Source organism: Pelobates fuscus, chromosome 4, assembly GCF_036172605.1.
Source record: "Pelobates fuscus isolate aPelFus1 chromosome 4, aPelFus1.pri, whole genome shotgun sequence".
NCBI classification, from domain to species: Eukaryota; Metazoa; Chordata; class Amphibia; order Anura; family Pelobatidae; genus Pelobates; species Pelobates fuscus.
The window spans coordinates 35,949,365-35,959,677 of NC_086320.1; positions in this window are offsets into that span (position 1 = coordinate 35,949,365).

A 10,313-nucleotide genomic window follows, 5' to 3' on the forward strand; every position below is an offset into this window, starting at 1 on the left:
AGCCACGCCCACGACCTGTCTAGCCAATGCGGTCCCGGAGTGCAGTGAGCAGAGCTCACGCTATGGATTGCTCAGCCAATGAGAGCGGGCAGGTATCTCGCTGGAGACATCTGTCCTCGCGCTAGTGCGATGTAACGTCAGTTAGTGTACCTGTGGGCGTGGCTAATCTCACCTCAGAGTGTGATGGAGGGGAGGGGGGCTGAGCTGTACTATGACTTCCAATATAAAAATAATAAAATACTATTAAAAATATAATACAGTTTAATTAATGACACAAACAATGTCCCCTGAGAGAAATGTGCAGTAAATTTCTGAGGAGAGCTGTGAATGCTTTAGAAAATTAAAAAGATTTATATTTATTCTGGTATTTCCCATAGAGTTACCATGAGTAAAATCTGCATTCTGACAGAATTAAAAGACACTAGGTGGAAAATAATCTGGGGAATATATTCAAATTGTCCTATGAATTTATTTCTTGATTAATATCAAGAAATTGATTAATAAAAGGTTGAAACCGCTACCATTTGTGTCCTGTTGCAGCCGAATATGTAAAAAAAATAAAAAAAAATAATAATAATAGCTGGATTTATTCGCTAAACAGAGGATTGTATTACATTTACAAACTAGGATTAAAAAAATGTGACTTTTCTGTCAACCAGCTTAACAGAAAAACACAACAGGACTGAAAAAATAAACCGTCAGTTTACTATATTTTAATGGTACTAGAGGCCGTGGCTAAATGTTATTTAACATAACGTAGTAATAATATCAAGAGCTAAAATGACTATAATCTATCTATATGCTTATTATTGGCCTGTTTATACGAGAGCATTAATGAACGGGATTTATTATTTCTACACCATTAACAAATAAATAAAGTATTAAAAAACCATGACAAATTTAGCAAAATATATAGTGTGCAACATGTTTGGTGTATGTGACCGGATGCAGGGCCGGTGCAAGGATTATTGGGTACACAGGCGAAGATGATTTTGGCACCCTCCCCCCCCCCCCAAAAAAAAATGCATCTTCACCTGTGTACCTCTTAACCCACCTTTTGTTTCTTATCCACTTTTTACAATGTCATACCCCCTTTAGTGTATATTATCCCCTAAATTTACCATTATAATGAATAATGGTATGTAATAATCAGAATGTCCAAAAAGGGAGCGTATCTGTCCGAAGAATTAGATGGTCAGCCTGGCGTGAATGCACATTAGGCTGCCTGCCAATCATGCAGGATGACCAACCAAGGGCATACTGTGCAGTGCAGACAGCATCCTGAGCATGGCATTAAAGGAACACTATAGGGTCAGGAACACAAACACGTATTCCTGACGCTATAGTGTTAAACTACCATCTAACCACCCGGCACCCACTTGCCTCCCTAAATATAGTGAAATCTTACTTGTGTTCAAGTCTGCAGCTCCTGGCATCCTCTGCTGACATCATCAGAAGTGATTATTTGAAACAATCACAATGCTTCCCCATTGGATTGGCTGAGACTGTCTAGGAGGCAAAGTGCTGCACATTAGACAGCACTGCTCCAGGAAGCACCTCTAGCAGCCATCTGAGGAGTGGGCAGTGAATTTATCACTAGGCTGTAATGTAAACTGCATTTTCTCTGAAAAGACAGTGTTTACAGCAAAAAGCCTGCAGGGAGTGATTCTGCTTACCAGAACAAATGCAATAAGCTGTAGTTGCTCTGGTGGCTATAGTGTCCCTTTAATGTATCTAATGATGCGCTCGCTCCATGGTTTTTAAGGACTGTCCACTAGCACTTGCTGGTCCACTCCTCTCCTAACCTTCTTACTAGCAGGCAGAAGCTCCTGTTATGCAGTCTGGGCAGAGAAACACGTGTATTTAGGAGTGTAAAAGGGAACGTGCCACAGTGTTAGAGAGACTTAAGCAGCAAGAGTATTTACATAGTGCATAAAGTCAGCTTTACCTTAAAGCGGCACTGTCATGCCGAATCCCGTTTTTTTTTTTAACCCCCCTCCCGCCTCCACTACATTCAATCGACCCCCTAGTCACCCCCAAATGCCCCTAAGCCCCCCACATTACCTATTTTTTATTCTTTATCTTCTGCCCCGATCTTTATTCAGGGCGCCGCCATCTTTGTGTGGGTAGGTGAAGTCCATGTGGGACACGTCATCTACCCACACTACACAGACTGTGAGATTCCCGCACATGCCCAGTGAAACACCTGGACATGCGAACGGGAGTTTCACCTATTCATTCATCAGACAGACGAATGAATGAATAAAAAAAATCAGATGAACAAACTAACACTGAGTATCAGTGTTCGTTTGTTCGTTCAGTTTATTACAAGGAGGGAGCCATCGGCGTGCAGCTCCAACCTTGTAATATGTAACTATAGAAGCGGCAGGGAGCAGAGCTCCCCACCACTTCATAAGCCCCCCATGTCCCCCCCTCACTCTATGGGGGTCAATATGACCCCCATAATAGCACAAGGGAGATTAAAATCTCCCCAATGCCCCTACTCGCTATACCGCGAGTAGGGGCATGTCCACTTAACAGTGAGCAGCCTTTGGCTCAGGGGTGGGGGCCAGGGGGGAGGACAATAAGCGAGTAGGGGCATATTATTTACTAATAGTAAGTAATCTTTACTTAGTATTAGTAAAGTTGGCTGAAAGACCAATTTAGGTCTTTCAGCCTTTTAGTAGATAGCTTCCTGATACCGTGGGAATTAGGGAGTTATCTACTAAGCGGCTGCAAGATGCAGCCACAGCAATGAATAGGATCGGAGTTTCATTCATTAGAATGAAATTCCGATACGATCAAAGTACCGAATTGCATCCTAACACCAATAGAGAAACAGTGCTCATTCTGTTAGGATGCAATTCGGCAGTTTTGCCGGCGTTCTGTCTAAGTGACAGGACGTTCGGCAATACTGACAGGAAGCATTGTGGGAACAGGGAGGAACGCTAAGGATCATGGGAAAATTGCTCTGACCAGCGGAAATGAAGCACACTTTGCTCCTCCGCTGGTCAGAGCTGGTCAAGCGGAGGAATCCTCCATAAGGCAAAGAGTTTTCTTATGATTTTAAAGAAAACTAAAGAAGACAGGAAGAAAAGAATAACAGATCCCGAGAGAGGGGGAGAAGAGGAAGAGATTGAGGAAAGGTAAGTTCGGCATGACAGTGCCGCTTTAACTAATTTCATTGTCAGCCAGTCCACACCAGCTTTGTTCCCCTACATCCCTCTTACGTTTCCATACTGAAGCAAGAGTATGTGAAGAGTAGTAAAAACATTTTAACCCCTTAAGGACACATGACTTGTGTGACATGTCATGATTCCCTTTTATTCCAGAAGTTTGGTCCTTAAGGGGTTAAAGGACCACTATAGGCACCCAGACCACTTCAGCTCAATTAAGTGGTCTGGGTGCTAGGTCCATCTAGGATTAACCCCGCCTGCTGTAAACATAGCAGTTTCAGAGAAACTGCTATGTTTACATATGGGTTAATCCAGCCTCTAGTGGCTGTCTCATTGACAGCCGCTAGAGGCGCTTCCGCACTTCTCACTGTGATTTTCACAGTGAGAAGACGCCAGTGTCCATAGGAAAGCATTGTGCATGCGCATTCAGCCGATGACGACCGAAGAAGGAGGAGAGTCCCTAGCGCCGAGGGAGCCTGGCGCTGGGGAAAGGTAAGATTTTAACCCCTTCCTCCCCCTTCAGCCAGGCGGGAGGGGGACCCTGAGGGTGGGGGCACCCTCAGGGCACTATAGTGCCAGGAAAACGAGTTTGTTTTCCAGGCACTATAGTGGTCCTTTAACCCCTTAACGACTCATGACATGTGTGACATGTCATGATTCCCTTTTATTCCAGAAGTTTTGTCCTTAAGGGGTTAACAATGGGCCTATTCCATGGACATGGAGCTGCAGCATCATCAGCCCCTATGTTAATCCACCCCTGCATGTATATATATGCAACATGTTTGGTGTATGTGACTGGATGACTAGTTTGGGGTTTAATTGAATGGTGAATGTGACTAAGTGAGTGATTGTGATAAATGGGACATGGCTGGAAGAGGTTGATGTGTGTGGGGGGAGGCTGCTTGTGGTGTCATATGTTACTGGGACGCTACCTGTAGGTCTGTGTGTGTTAGGTATGTGGCTGCTTGTGTGTTTAGTGTGTGAGGTTAGGCTAATACGGATGTTGCATGTTTCTGGGGACACTGCTTTAGGGAGTGAATGTGTTTGGGATTGTGCATGTGGGGAGCTCTTTGTAGAGTTGCATGTGTGGGAGGCAGGTTATTAAGGGTTTGTGTCTGTGTATAGGTGGATTGGGTTGTTTGTGGTGTGATATGTGAGTATGTGAATAGGGGCTATATGTGAATAGGAGGGTGTGGGGGTATGAGATGTAGGGTGCATGAGCCCATTGGGGTTATAGGGTGTGTTTGGGAGGGATAGGGGCAGTACAGTATGTTTGGGGGGATAGGGGCTTTAGCATATGTTTGCGGATATGTGGCTGTAGAGTATGTTTTGGGCAGACAAGAGTTGTAGTGTGAATTTGCTAGAGGCAGTGGGGGTATAGTGTGTGTGCACGGTGAGAAATTAAAGCTGAGGGCAGCAGCATAGTGTCTATAGTGTATTTGTACGAATACAGGCTTTATTGTGTGTTTGGGGTGATAGGGACTGTTGTGTGTGTTTGAGGGGGAAGGAGTAGGTGTGTCTGGGGGAGATAGGGACTGTGGAGTGTGAATCAGAGGTAGATATTAATAAATATAACATTTTTTTAAAAAGTTGCTTATCTTGGGATATGGAAGTATTCCGAGTAGTTCTGTGGGTGCATCTTCTGGTTCTGCACCTTTGCTGGGTGCATGCCACTTGTATATCTCCTTCTGACGGAGCATTGCCAAGGTTTACCAGAGGCAACAGTGTTGTGGAAGCAATACATGAGGTCTGTACCCTCTGGGGGTCCAGACCAAAAGTTATCTGCCCCTTTTCCCCAGGCATGAGAATGAGCATGACCACAGAGGTGCATAGAGGCACTGAACGTTCCCCATAGAGATGCATTGATTCGGTTCATCTCTATGAGGAGATGCTGACTGGTGCAGAATTTTGCAGCTCATGCTTAATACTTTCCTATCAAGCTAGATGATCTCAGTGAGACACACACACACTGGCACACACACACACACACACACACTGACACATGCACTCACAAATTATTATATGTTTTTATTAAATTTTTTCCACCCAGCCTCTCTACCTATGGAGGAGGTCCCTAGCGCTGGCTTACCTTAAGGAGTAAAAGGGACACTATAGTCACCTGAACAACTTCAGCTTACTGAGGTTGTTCAGGTGAGAACCATAGCTCCCTACAGCCTTTCTCATGCAAACACTGTATTTTCTGAGAAAATACAGTGTTTACATTGAAAGCTAGGAACACCTCCAGTTGCAGTCACTCAGAGTGAACCAGAGGGACTTCTGAGTTGATGGAGGCATAATATGCCTCCATCCACTCAGATCTGCTGTGCACGAGCATCCTGTGATTCAGTATCTCCTCCCACTGCATGCAGACACTGAACTTTCCTCATAGAGATTCATTGATTCAATTAATCTCTATGAGGAGATGCTGATTGGCCAGGGCTATGTTTGAATCATGCTGGCTCTGCCCCTGATCTGCCTCCTTGTCAGTCTCAGCCAATCCTATGGGGAAGCACTGTGATTGGATCAGGCTATCACATGTCAGCAGACTGCTTGTTTTTCCTGAGTCTAACAGCATGCAGATTTACAGCTTCTGGCTTGAATGCAGTAAGATTTTTACTATATTTATGGAGGCTTGAGGTGCCCAGGGGGGCTAGATGGTCGTGTTAACACTATAGGGTCAGGAATACTTGTAGTTGCACTGGTGACTATAGTGTCCCTTTAAGCCGTCCTGCCTCTCTCTCCTTCCATTTTCTCAAAATTAAGAAGCTGGAGGGCTCTTGCAAAATTGGGCTGCGGTGCAGCTGATTGGCTGAGAGCGGTCAGCTGATTGACTGGACTGCAATCAATAAACTGATGAAGGAGTGAAATGCCAATTTCACTGTATGTTCATTTGGTCTTATGAACAGCATGCGTAAATTTAAAAATAAAAGACAACTTGGCATTTTAGACAGTGTGATTAAATCCATTCGGCCTCCCAAGCGAGGAGGGAATAGTTATGTATTTGTAGATGGAAAATTATTTGCAACCTAATTTCCATAAATTAGAAGGGGAGCTTGCTTTAAAAAAGAGAAATAAGTCCATAAGTGACAAAAAATACTGATGTAGATTAATTTAGAAGTAAACAAATATGTTTAAATGTCTATCTGTTCCTGTCCAAATCTGAGATTAAAAAATTGCGTATACGCAGAAGTAAATTCAGACTGACACACGGAGTTCAGGTTAAAATAACTTCGAGGAAATTTATTAGCATCTGAAGAAAAAGCGGGCTCGCAGGCCCTTATAAGGGTGAATTTGCATCATCATTGATTATCAAGATATCAGTAAATAAACATCATTAATTGGATTAATTGTTAAGTGGCTATGTCAATGTCCACCCATCAATATGATTAATTGGCTCAAAAACTAAGTGGTTAGCTAGGTGTCCTCCCACCGAGAGGTGGTATTGTTCTGGACACGGGTGTGGACGGATGGCTCAAGCGCCATCTTTCCCAGCACGAGGCTTACTCGGTGGAAAGGGGGGCTTGGGCGTCATTTTGCGTAGTTAGTGATGTCAGTCTCGTGGTCAGGTGCAAGGTTCTTTTATGAATAGAACATTTCATTAGGCCGCCGTTCTCATGGCCTTCAGATTATACTATGTTGCAAATTACAGGAGATTCAGCAATTCCGGGGTTAGTCATGTCTTTATAGAAAATACAGTCTCTATTCATTACACTAAATGCTGTTAGGAAATTCTGTCATGTAATGTGGACAAAATGGAGGGTCTGTCATGGAGGTGCGGGTTAAAATGGAGTTGGTGCAATATTCAATACAGGTTCAATAAAAAAAGAAAGATTTTCAATAATTCTACATCAATACCATGATGAAAATGTAGTTCATATATATATAACCAAATACGTACATCGAATAAATAAGCCGTGCAACCACTCTCTGCAAAAGTCCATACTGAAATCTCAGAGGAATGTCTTCTTCTTCATGGTTGATTTCACAAGCAAAACTGGGGCTTCGAGGGGCGGGGCCGGACCGCCAAGCTGGCAGGTCGCACAACTGAACGGCTCCTGCAAAAATTTTCAGTTTTCTCCTTAAAATCAGATCCTACACCTACCAAACGACCGATAACGGCAGCCCTGTGTGAAGGGACACCCTGGTTCCGAGGAGAGGCTTGTAGTTCAGCTCTAGTCCCTCGGTGAGAATACCTCCGTCTCTCGTGATGGGGAATGCTCGGGCGGTGAGTGGCATGGACGGCCGCCATCCCGCTATCCTGCCCACCAGTGGTCGGAACACAGCACGAGGCTAAGGGGGTCTGGCCCTGTTCCCCCCCCTCTGGACCGGCGGGGGTGATCCAGTGAGCGGACACACCAATGAGCCGGGCGGTGTCAGTGCGGATCCAATGCTCGGAGGCCGCACCAAAATGCCGCATGGCGAGTAGCCCGCGCCAAAGAGGGCACACAACGACAGTCGGCCTAACAATCAGCCTGGGTCAAACCACCCGGTGCAGGAGCAGACAGACACCACGCTGACTTCGGGCGGAAGGCTAGGTACAAGACCGGCGAGAACCCCACAGTCCTGACCACCCAAGAGAGCCCACATAAGGAGCTACACCCAGCGATGAAGCCCTGCAAGCTGAGCCTCTCCCAGCAACTAGCGGAGACCGACACACCCGGACCGACAGCCCGCAACCACGAAGTCCAACACGACAACCAACACGGCTGCAAGGTCCTGGCTTCCACCAGAGACAAGCACAGGACTAAAAACCGCAAGTACACCACCTGGGGACTGTCACCAAGCCACTTGCCTGGACTATGTCTAACGCGGCAGCACCCTGGCTCCCGTCATTCTGCAACCCACATGCTCCACAGGCAGACACCACAGCGACAAACCACTGGCCTCTGTCTGGCAGCTGGGGGGGGGGGGGTTACCCTGGGGTGGTAAAAAGCATGTTACAAGCTACTCATTTCCCAGCGATGGACTATTGTATTGTATTCTACCTGTATTTATCTGTTTTCAGGGGTTAGCCTGCTAAGCAACTTTTCTAAAGCGACCCAAAAGCATTCTCTCGTATGCTCACCTGCTGGCAGTACCTAATACTAGCAAAGCATGGGGTATTCTATTCTAGCCTACAACACAACCACTATGTATACACCTTGATTATGCCTTGCTTTAATGAAGATGCCAGCGTAGCTAAGTGGAATTACTTGTCCTCTTGTAATCTGTGCTCTCACTTTATGTTTTTTCAACAGTTATTTGACAAGCACTGGATTTTATTTAGCATGCATGTTCTCCATCTCAAACGCAGACTAAACGAGTAAATTTAATTGTAAGGTGTAACTGATAGTAAACTATGTTTTGTTTCTGCAAATATAAAAACTTGTGCACTGTTCAAATGCCATAAATGTACCATTAATGTGATATACCAATGCTCATGAAGCTATTGTGGCAGAGCAAGCTGTCTTGTCTAAACATGCACTCAAAAATAAAGAATTTTAAAAAAAACAAAAAAACTGGGGCTTCATCGTTCCCCTCTTCACGGGATACACTGGCTTCGGCCTCTCCCAATATATGCAGAAAGAAGCAGAAAGGAAGGAAGGATGTGATGGAGATGGGGGACGCACCAGTAGAAGACTCAGATCTAGGAGAAGAAAGAGAGGAGGGGGTGGGGATTGGTCACCAAAACTTACACTACCCACTGATAGGGCAAATAATGTGGTTGATTTGTCCCACTATTCAGAGATGAGGTTATTATCTGCGAACCTTAACCCCTTAAGACCGCAGCCAAATGTACAAGTTGTGAACCAAAAAAAATGTAAACAAACCCCAGATTTTGACTATATGTCTGTTCAACAATAATTTACCTCTTTCATATTAAATGCACCCACACTTATTATATATCATTTTGTTCAGGGGAAACAGGGCTTTCATTTAACATCAAATATTTAGGTATGGAACATAATGTAATATGAATAAAATATAAAAAAATGAGAGAAAATATGATTTTTTTTAAATTTTCTTAGTTCTATGTGACATTCTAACTGTGAATGTCATAATACTGTTTGCTTTTACTGCAATAAAATACACATATTTGTATTCAGCGATGTCTCACGTGTAAAACAGTACCCCCTATGTACAGGTTTTATGGTGTTTTGGGAAGTTACAGGGTCAAATATAGCATGTTACACTTTTCAGTTTTTTCACATTGAAATTTGCCAGTTTGGTTATGTTGCCTTTGAGACTGTATGGTAGCCCAGGAATGAAAATTACCCCCATGATGGCATACCCAGCGATGGACTATTGTATTGTATTCTACCTGTATTTATCTGTTTTCAGGGGTTAGCCTGCTAAGCAACTTTTCTAAAGCGACCCAAAAGCATTCTCTCGTATGCTCACCTGCTGGCAGTACCTAATACTAGCAAAGCATGGGGTATTCTATTCTAGCCTACAACACAACCACTATGTATACACCTTGATTATGCCTTGCTTTAATGAAGATGCCAGCGTAGCTAAGTGGAATTACTTGTCCTCTTGTAATCTGTGCTCTCACTTTATGTTTTTTCAACAGTTATTTGACAAGCACTGGATTTTATTTAGCATGCATGTTCTCCATCTCAAACGCAGACTAAACGAGTAAATTTAATTGTAAGGTGTAACTGATAGTAAACTATGTTTTGTTTCTGCAAATATAAAAACTTGTGCACTGTTCAAATGCCATAAATGTACCATTAATGTGATATACCAATGCTCATGAAGCTATTGTGGCAGAGCAAGCTGTCTTGTCTAAACATGCACTCAAAAATAAAGAATTTAAAAAAAAACAAAAAAACTGGGGCTTCATCGTTCCCCTCTTCACGGGATACACTGGCTTCGGCCTCTCCCAATATATGCAGAAAGAAGCAGAAAGGAAGGAAGGATGTGATGGAGATGGGGGACGCACCAGTAGAAGACTCAGATCTAGGAGAAGAAAGAGAGGAGGGGGTGGGGATTGGTCACCAAAACTTACACTACCCACTGATAGGGCAAATAATGTGGTTGATTTGTCCCACTATTCAGAGATGAGGTTATTATCTGCGAACCTTAACCCCTTAAGACCGCAGCCAAATGTACAAGTTGTGAACCAAAAAAAATGTAAACAAACCCCAGATTTTG